The 8,433-nt window shown below is 35.2% G+C and overlaps 1 pseudogene; it reads left to right on the top strand.

Annotated features, from left to right (window-relative positions):
• The first annotated feature begins 2,300 nt into the window (after positions 1 to 2,300).
• LOC126947207 (testis-specific chromodomain protein Y 1-like) overlaps positions 2,301 to 8,433 on the top strand; it is a 29,924-nt pseudogene continuing 23,791 nt past the window's right edge.

The following is an 8,433-nucleotide window of genomic DNA, read 5'->3' as shown; positions in this document are numbered from 1 at the left end:
CCTCCTCCTCCCCCTCCTCCTCCTCCTCCTCCTCCTCTCCTCCTCCTCCTCCTTCTTCTTCTTGATTGTTTGTTTTTACTTAGTCACACACCCATCAATATATGGAGATCTGTCATTTCTGTTTTTTTTTTCAGCTACATAACAGTTCGATGTGCTGTAATTTGTGCCATCCACATATAAGATGGATTGATGTGTAAGCTGTATTCGGTTTCACAAAATAGAGAAGCATTTCCAGTTCTCACAGGTATTTTAAGTATACTCCCTAAGTGACTTAATCTCACAATTAAATAAATATAAAGCAATCATCACTATTTAATGAGAAAAAGATATTTATGTGAAGATTATAGTTACTAGGTTTCAGAACAATATTTCTTATGAAGTGTTCAATTTACACTGAGAAAACGCTAATGTTCTTCTATTCATGTAAATTTCTGATGACCGTGTATTGAATACACTTATTTCAAGTACAAAGGTTTTTCATCAGTAAACTCACAATGGTTAAAGTTAAGTGTGTGTTAGCCTATGAAAATTTAATACTTTACCATAGTATATAACGTTTTTCAAAGAAAACTGTTACAGAAGCAATGCCATTAAAAACACGGACTTAAGATATCTCTAGTTAATGACTGGTATATTGGATCACGTTGCTGATGATATAAAAGTTTAAAGTGTTATTTCAAAATTGCTGTGTTAGCCTGATAAAATGAACTTCCCAGCCTGATTAGAAGCACAATGGACAGAATCATCATTTTTGTAGCATAAGTATATTTCTTCTTCTCTCAGGTTGAGAAACAGTCAGTTACTAGGAATATCTGCCCCCAATTGGACTCTGCCCACAAAAATGACCTGGGGACTCAAAGAAGCTGGCACTACTAATCACATAAATTGTGTGATCGAACAACTGTACATAATCTCAGTCATCAGAAACAGTATTTCTAACAACTGAAAACACACGTGGTGAGGTAGACCATGATTGTTCAAAGATGAGAAACAAAAGTGTGAGGTAACTTTTAATTATTTATTTGTTTTTAATATTCTGATACCAGGTACTGTTTCTCTTCCTGACATTACAGTACTTTCACGAGATTTTGTCAGGACTGCATTTCGATGATGTGGTTAGAATGTCTGAGATACTATGACTTGGCACATTTGTCGTGCTCACTATCTAATAACTTGAAATTTCACTTGACAATGTTTACTATTTTTTCTTTGCTTTCAAAGCACAATTGATAAAATCACATTTGTATGACATGGTAAATGCAATTCAGAATTTCAAGAGTAAAAAATATTTATTTTTAATGAGTGTGTTCTCATCTTGTATGTAAAATATGCTATTTTTTTTAGCTGCTATCCTATCTGTGTTATACAAGTTGTGTTTATTTTTAGGATTATCTGGGTATTTATCTCAAATTAATATTGTTCTGTTCAAGAAAAAAATTGTTTTCAGATAATGGGACATGCACCTGTTATCTACACTATTTCACAGTTACAATAAGTCTGCTAAAGTTATAAAATCACCTGGTCAAAAATAAAAAGTGTTTGGTTGATAATAAGACAGCAAAATCTTAGGCTTTATTGGCAGATCACATATTAAAGATGTAGCAATTAAGTAAGTGAATATAGAAAACTTGAATTTTGCAAAATGTTTGAAGTGAAACTGTTTATCCTTCCTTTACTTTTTTGCATAGATATTGATACATACTAAAGAAAGAAATTAGAATATTTTAATTGTAGTAAACAGTTCTAAAATTTCTACATTTCTTTTCCTCAGTGGTCAGGAATAATTTGGCTTTCAAACAGCATCTCAGCACCTATCATATATAGACCTATTCCTTCTTCTCCTCCTCCTCCTCCTCCCTTCTCCTCCCTCCTCCTCCACCCTCCTCGTCCTCTTCTTCCTCCTCCTCCTCCCTACTACTCTTTCTCCTCCTCCTCCCCTTCTTCTCCTTCTTCCTTCCTTCTTCCTTCCTTCTCCTCTTCCTCTTCCTACTCCTCCTCCTCCTCCCCTTCTCCTTCTCCTTCTCCTTCTCCTTCTCCTTCTCCTTCTCCTTCTCCTTCTCCTTCTTCTTCTTCTTCTTCCTTCTTCTTCTGCCTTTCTAGATCTGGTAGATCACACTATGCAGGCATTACAATCTGGGTAGAGTTCCTTTTACTAGAATCTCCTTATGGGATATCCACTCTTGGCTTGGGTGTCCAGTAGCGGTTTGGTTAAAAGCCACTAGTAGACCAAAAGCTAGAATTTAAGTCCTCATCCTGTAGCTGTTTTTTCCCCTAGGGTTTGGAACTTAAAACAGATAGAGATGGAGGATGGTACTGGCAAGAAGCGAATGAGGTAAACAGAATATAACATTCCAATTAAGTTCCCACCATTGTGCTTTGTTGCTTGTGCTTTATGTTGTCTCCGTCGTTCACTGTGGCATACATGTCTGCCTAGTTACTTTTTCTATGGGTGAACGTCGTTAGGACAGGAAGCAGATATTTTTTATTCCTGTATCAAAAACCTCAGATGCAAACCAAAGCATAGAGACATGTTGCATATGCATAAAACAACTGTATTTTGCTTTGTAGCTACAAGGAATTTGTGACATTTGGAGCTTCTGTGTATGCTCTCAATCCTTCAAAAGCTACTCTTAATAGCCATATTTATTGATTGGTAATAATTCTCAATACGTCACATAATTATATCATATAAACTGCAAAAATGCATTATACAGACAAGAAGACACTGAATTCTATCAGAACAAATGAATTAGTTCTCGTACGGTATTTACGGAAGAGGACTGATTTCTTTCTTATCTTATCTACTTGACAAGATTGTAGTCTATTTTATTACCTGTGATGTATATTATTGTTTTTTTATTTCTAGTGATAACTTTTCTGTGTCCTCTTCCTGTGAAATAAACACTAACGCTAAACATTAAAAACAACAAGTTCTTTGAAAACACTATGAAAAATTGCATATTATTTTATTAACTCAGTTTTGGCATAAATTTCATTCAACTACATTCATCATGCTTTTAAAGTTGGATGAGTGCATCACTGCCTTTTTTTTTTTTCACTTATATGTGGCATTTTATTTTATTTTTTTTCTTTTTTGTTTTTATTTTTCTTTTTTCTTTTTTTTATTTTTTATTATTATTATACTTTAAGTCCTAGGGTACATGTGCATAATGTGCTGGTTTGTTACATATGTATACTTGTGCCATGTTGCTGTGCTGCACCCATCAACTCGTCAGCACCCATCAACTCATCATTTACATCAGGTATAACTCCCAATGCAATCCCTCCCCCCTCCCTCCTCCCAATGATAGGCCGCGGTGTGTGATGTCCCCCTTCCTGAGTCCAAGTGATCTCATTGTTCAGTTCCCACCTATGAGTGAGAACATGCGGTGTTTGGTTTTCTGTTCTTGTGATAGTTTGCTAAGAATGATGCTTTCCAGCTGCATCCATGTCCCTACAAAGGACACAAACTCATCCTTTTTTATGGCTGCATAGTATTCCGTGGTGTATATGTGCCACATTTTCTTAATCCAATCTGTCACTGATGGACATTTGGGTTGATTCCAAGTCTTTGCTATTGTGAATAGTGCTGCAATAAACATACATGTGCATGTGTCTTTTTAGCAGCATGATTTATAATCCTTTGGATATATACCCAGTAATGGGATGGCTGGGTCATATGGTACTTCTAGTTCTAGATCCCTGAGGAATCGCCATACTGTTTTCCATAATGGTTGGACTAGTTTACAATCCCACCAACAGTGTAAAAGTGTTCCTATTTCTCCACATCCTCTCCAGCGCCTGTGGTTTCCTGACTTTTAATGATCGCCATTCTAACTGGTGTGAGGTGATATCTCATTGTGGTTTTGATTTGCATTTCTCTGATGGCCAGCATGGCCTCTAGAGTAAAGCTCATCCTCACGATGATGTATTTTCGTATTATCATAAATTTGAAGACAAACTAGCATCAAACAAGACAGAAGATTGAAAAGAGTATAATTATGGTATACTAAGACAACTTCACGTCATCTTTTTGATTTAGCTGCTTTCTGACTAAAGTTCTATGTGCCGAAAATGTTTTGGAAAACTGTTCAGGTAAGTTATGGGTGAATTATCATTTCATTTTCATAAAATCATCTCTACACAAACTAAAAATTTTAAATATATCTTAAAATCCATAATGTATTTGTTGTTAAATATTTAAACAATAGTAATATTATAGTGGTCTTTCCTGTTGATTTCTACTATTCTTATCCCAATAGAAAGAGGTTAAAATTGTCCCAGCAAAGACAGGCCATGTATTCTTTCATCTCTTAAGGTATAATTAACTTCTTATTATAAGAAGATTTATACCCTCTGTATAAACAGAACTTTAAAATATAGTCATCTTTTTGATTTAACAGTTCTCTAATGAAGCAAATCTCAAGCATATCATTTTATTTGTATAAACGTTTCAATGTATCTCTAAACTTTTTCCTTAAAAAGTTGACTATGGTGCTGTCATCACACATAATAAAAATCACTGTATAAGCTTGGGCAACATGGCAAAACCATGTCTCCACAAATAATGCAAAACAATATTCAAGTGTGGTGATTTGAGCCTGTAGTGTCAGCCACTTGGTAAGGTAAAATGCCATTTCATTCACTGACTTTCGGTATTCACGTAAAGTTCCTTCATTAGAGTTTTCAAATTAGATTACTGCATCAATGATGTCTTTTAGTTTCTAGAGTAATATTTTCCGTGAGATTATGTATAATAATCATCGCAAAGATCAGCGTTATTCATCATCAGATAAGCATTTTTTCTTGTCAAATGAACATTTTCATCACTGACAAGAAAGTACCCCTTTCTAGCCCTGAAAGAAAAAATATATATGATATACTCATAGATACATATATAGTGTATAACTTTATATATGTGTATATGTATACATATGCATATATACGTGCGTGTATATATATATTTTATATATCTGTACATTTTCAAACTTGTAATCATATAGCTATTCAGCCTCATACAAAAGTCACCAGCCACCCTGGGTCTTTCTTTAGATTTGAAACATTCAGTTAGGCCGGGCAATGTCCTTCACACTGGTAGTGTTAGCACTTTGGGGAGCCAAGGCAGGCAGAGTACTTGATTTCAGGAGTTCAAAACCAGCCTGAGCAACTTGGTGATATCTATTAAGATACACAAAGTTAGCTGAGTGTAATGATCTGCACCAGTAGTCCCTGCTACCTGGGACACTGAGGTGAAAACATCTCCTGAGCTGTGATTGTGTTGCTGTACCCCAACCTTAGCAGTGAAGAGAAGCGCTGCCCCCCCTCCCCACCCTTACACACACACACAAAGGGTAATAGCATCTTGATTTTTTAGCTTTGTTATATTCATTTTATCAAAGCCTAATTTGTGGCATGCATGAAAATAAAACACTGTCACACAACTTTTTACTATATACTGTAGTATGTAACTCTTTCTAGTTCCGAAAACAAGCTGCACCCCCTCAGAAGAGTTTACTGTTCTTTCAAGAAGGTGCTTCTTAGATATCTGAGAGGTAGAAGGAACAAGGGATCTTCTGATTTATGGGCTGCCTTGCATTTCACTCATAGCAGCTCCCTTCCCTGTATTAGCATATCACTTAGATTTCTTTTAAATGTCTGTAGTGCACCTGTAATGCGGTGACTCCCCATTATATCTCCCAGTACAAGTTTCCAGATTCCATAGCTAAACTGTAAACCTAGGCTTGTAAATGTAACATGTTTATGTAATTCTTATTTACCTATTTCAGTTCCATAGCCTTGCGGGTGACTAACGCTCCTTTAATCTTGGTCAACAAGATAATTTCATTTCCCTGATCTACTCAAAACAATTTTTTTTTTTTTCTGAAATCTAGTCAACATTTCTGTTCTTGTTCATTCAAATTATTATAACACTATGAGTTTCTGTCTTTGAATCTTTCACTCAATAATTCAAGTGCTCATGCATCTGTGTGTGATTGCTTCCAAACTATTGGCACCAGGGACCATGTTTGTGAAAGACAATTGTCTGTTGTCTTCACAGGAAAACAAAACAAAGCAAAACAAAAATGTAAGGAATATATGTTTATAATCTGTTTCTTTAATAATCCCTTTCGGTACAAATGTGAAAAATCTGTTAATACTTTAAATGTGGACCCTAACAAGCATCAAAATCTTCTTGGTTCTTTGGAACAGTATATCCAATGAAAGGGACAAATCCACATTGCTGTAAAATGTGATAGAATGTATGCTTTGTTCAGTTTTCAGAGAAAAAAGATGTCATGGAACAGAACCAGAAGACATTAGAGTTGTTTGTGCTCATCCACAAAATGAACTTCTGGTTTCTGTTTACCGTTTTAGTGGTAACAGACAGGTAGTCCAGATGATAACTGGTTTAAAGGAAAATAATATTGACAAAATACAGTGACTGACTTGAAGAAAAATGATTCTTGTTAAATGAATAATTCTGGATATAAAATATCTCACAGATTGTTTTCATCTCTCATCTAAAATAAATTTCAATTTAACGATTGAATATTGAAGAGTTGATAGAAGAAAACCTTATACGTTTTCTACTGTAGACACCTCTTGAAGGAAAAAGTGCCTTCCTCTTTTGTGGCTACAACAGATTTTAACAACCATGTATAGTTTCACAAACAGATTTCATTCTTTAGGCCTAACCATTCTATTTTGTCTCTTTGGAACTTGTTTGGGAGATGGAATGATAAAATATCTTTGAAGATGTTGTATGTTAACTAACATGGATGTCTTCCTTGGCCTTCGTAACTTCTCACCTTCAAGCTGCCTGTATTGTTGTGCACCTTGCTGCCATTTAGATTATGGTTTATTTAGAACATCATACTGTCTGCTATTGACATCTCTCAGAATTGGAATAATTTCTTTTCACCCTTTCTCTCACTCTTAATACACACCTCTTAAAGTAACTACACATAGATCTTAACATTTTTCATAAGACACTGAGACTGGCCTGGTCAAAAGGGTGAAACACGATCTCTACTAAAAAAATAAAAAATTAGCCAGGCCTTGTGCCAGGTGCCTGTAAAATTAGCTGCTGGGGAGGCTGAGACAGTTGAATTCCTTGAATCTGGGAGGCATAGGTTACAGTGAGCAGAGATCCTGCCATTGCACTGCAGCTTAGGGAAGGGCATGAAACTCCATGTCAAAAAATAAACAAATAAAAACATGTGAGAATTAAACTTACTAGTATCTGTGCGTCTTTTAGTCTATTGACTCTTCTTTAAGTGCAATAAGTATCAGCTGCTGTTATTATTGCTTATCATATATCTTCAATTTACCCACCCCAAACTCTGCTTAATAGTATGAAAGAAAACATCAGAGCAGTAACACAGTCAGACAGTAGTGTCTGTATGGAACCACATGAGCATCAGCGTCAGCATCAGTAATGTTTTCTAATTTACAAGAATTAAGTGACCTTTTACACCCACAGATTCTGCAAACACAGATTTCTCAAAATGGAAACCGTACCTAGTGTAAGCATTTACATTTGCTTCTTATGACAAGTAATTTGTGTTTGGCTTGTAGGATTTCTTTTTAGAAGGTGTCAAATGTGTTTAACCTCTTTCTTCAGTCTTCCTCCTTTTTTTGTAAAATCATTAGCTCTAATTTATATGAATGTGTTGCCTTTTTGGTTTAGTTATTTCGAGGTAAAATATGTATGATATCTGTACCTTATAATATGGTTTTTAATATATGGAAATGTAGAAGAGCATTTATTTATTATATTAATTATTATTTTTCATTCATGCAGTTTGAAATATGAGTTAGTGAAGTGATGAGATAATCACAAAGATTTAGTCTTAACTGACGTACACTTTATTAAGAACTTGAAAATAAAAATGTTTTTGATTGCATATGTAATTTCTAATTCAAGAGTAGAATTATTTTTCTGCCTGAAAGAACATAATTTACTATGATTAGTATACAAATTGCCTCTATATTCCTGATTACCACTGGAATTTACACCAAAAAAAAGTCTGTGTTCCTGCCAGTGACAGGGAAATGGCTTTGGATTTCATTCGTAGTTACTTACAATTGGTTTGGTTGTCTTTTTTTTTTTTTTTTTTTTTTTTTTTAATATTATACTTTAAGTTCTAGGGTACATGTGCACTACATGCAGGTTTGTTACATATGTATACTTGTGCCATGTTGGTGTGCTGCACCCATTAATTCATCATTTACATCAGGTATATCTCCTAATGCACTCCCTCCCCTCCCCCCTCCCCCCTCCCCACAATAGGACCCAGTGTGTGATGTCCCCCTTCCTGTGTCCAAGTGATCTCATTGTTCAGTTCCCACCTATGAGTGAGAACATGCGGTGTTTGGTTTTCTGTTCTTGTGATAGTTTGCTGAGAATGATGGTTTCCAGCTGTATCCATG

Source organism: Macaca thibetana, chromosome Y (assembly GCF_024542745.1).
Source record: "Macaca thibetana thibetana isolate TM-01 chromosome Y, ASM2454274v1, whole genome shotgun sequence".
NCBI lineage: Eukaryota > Metazoa > Chordata > Mammalia > Primates > Cercopithecidae > Macaca > Macaca thibetana.
Note: the sequence above shows the minus strand (reverse complement) of the source record. Positions and strands in the feature narration are given on the sequence as shown.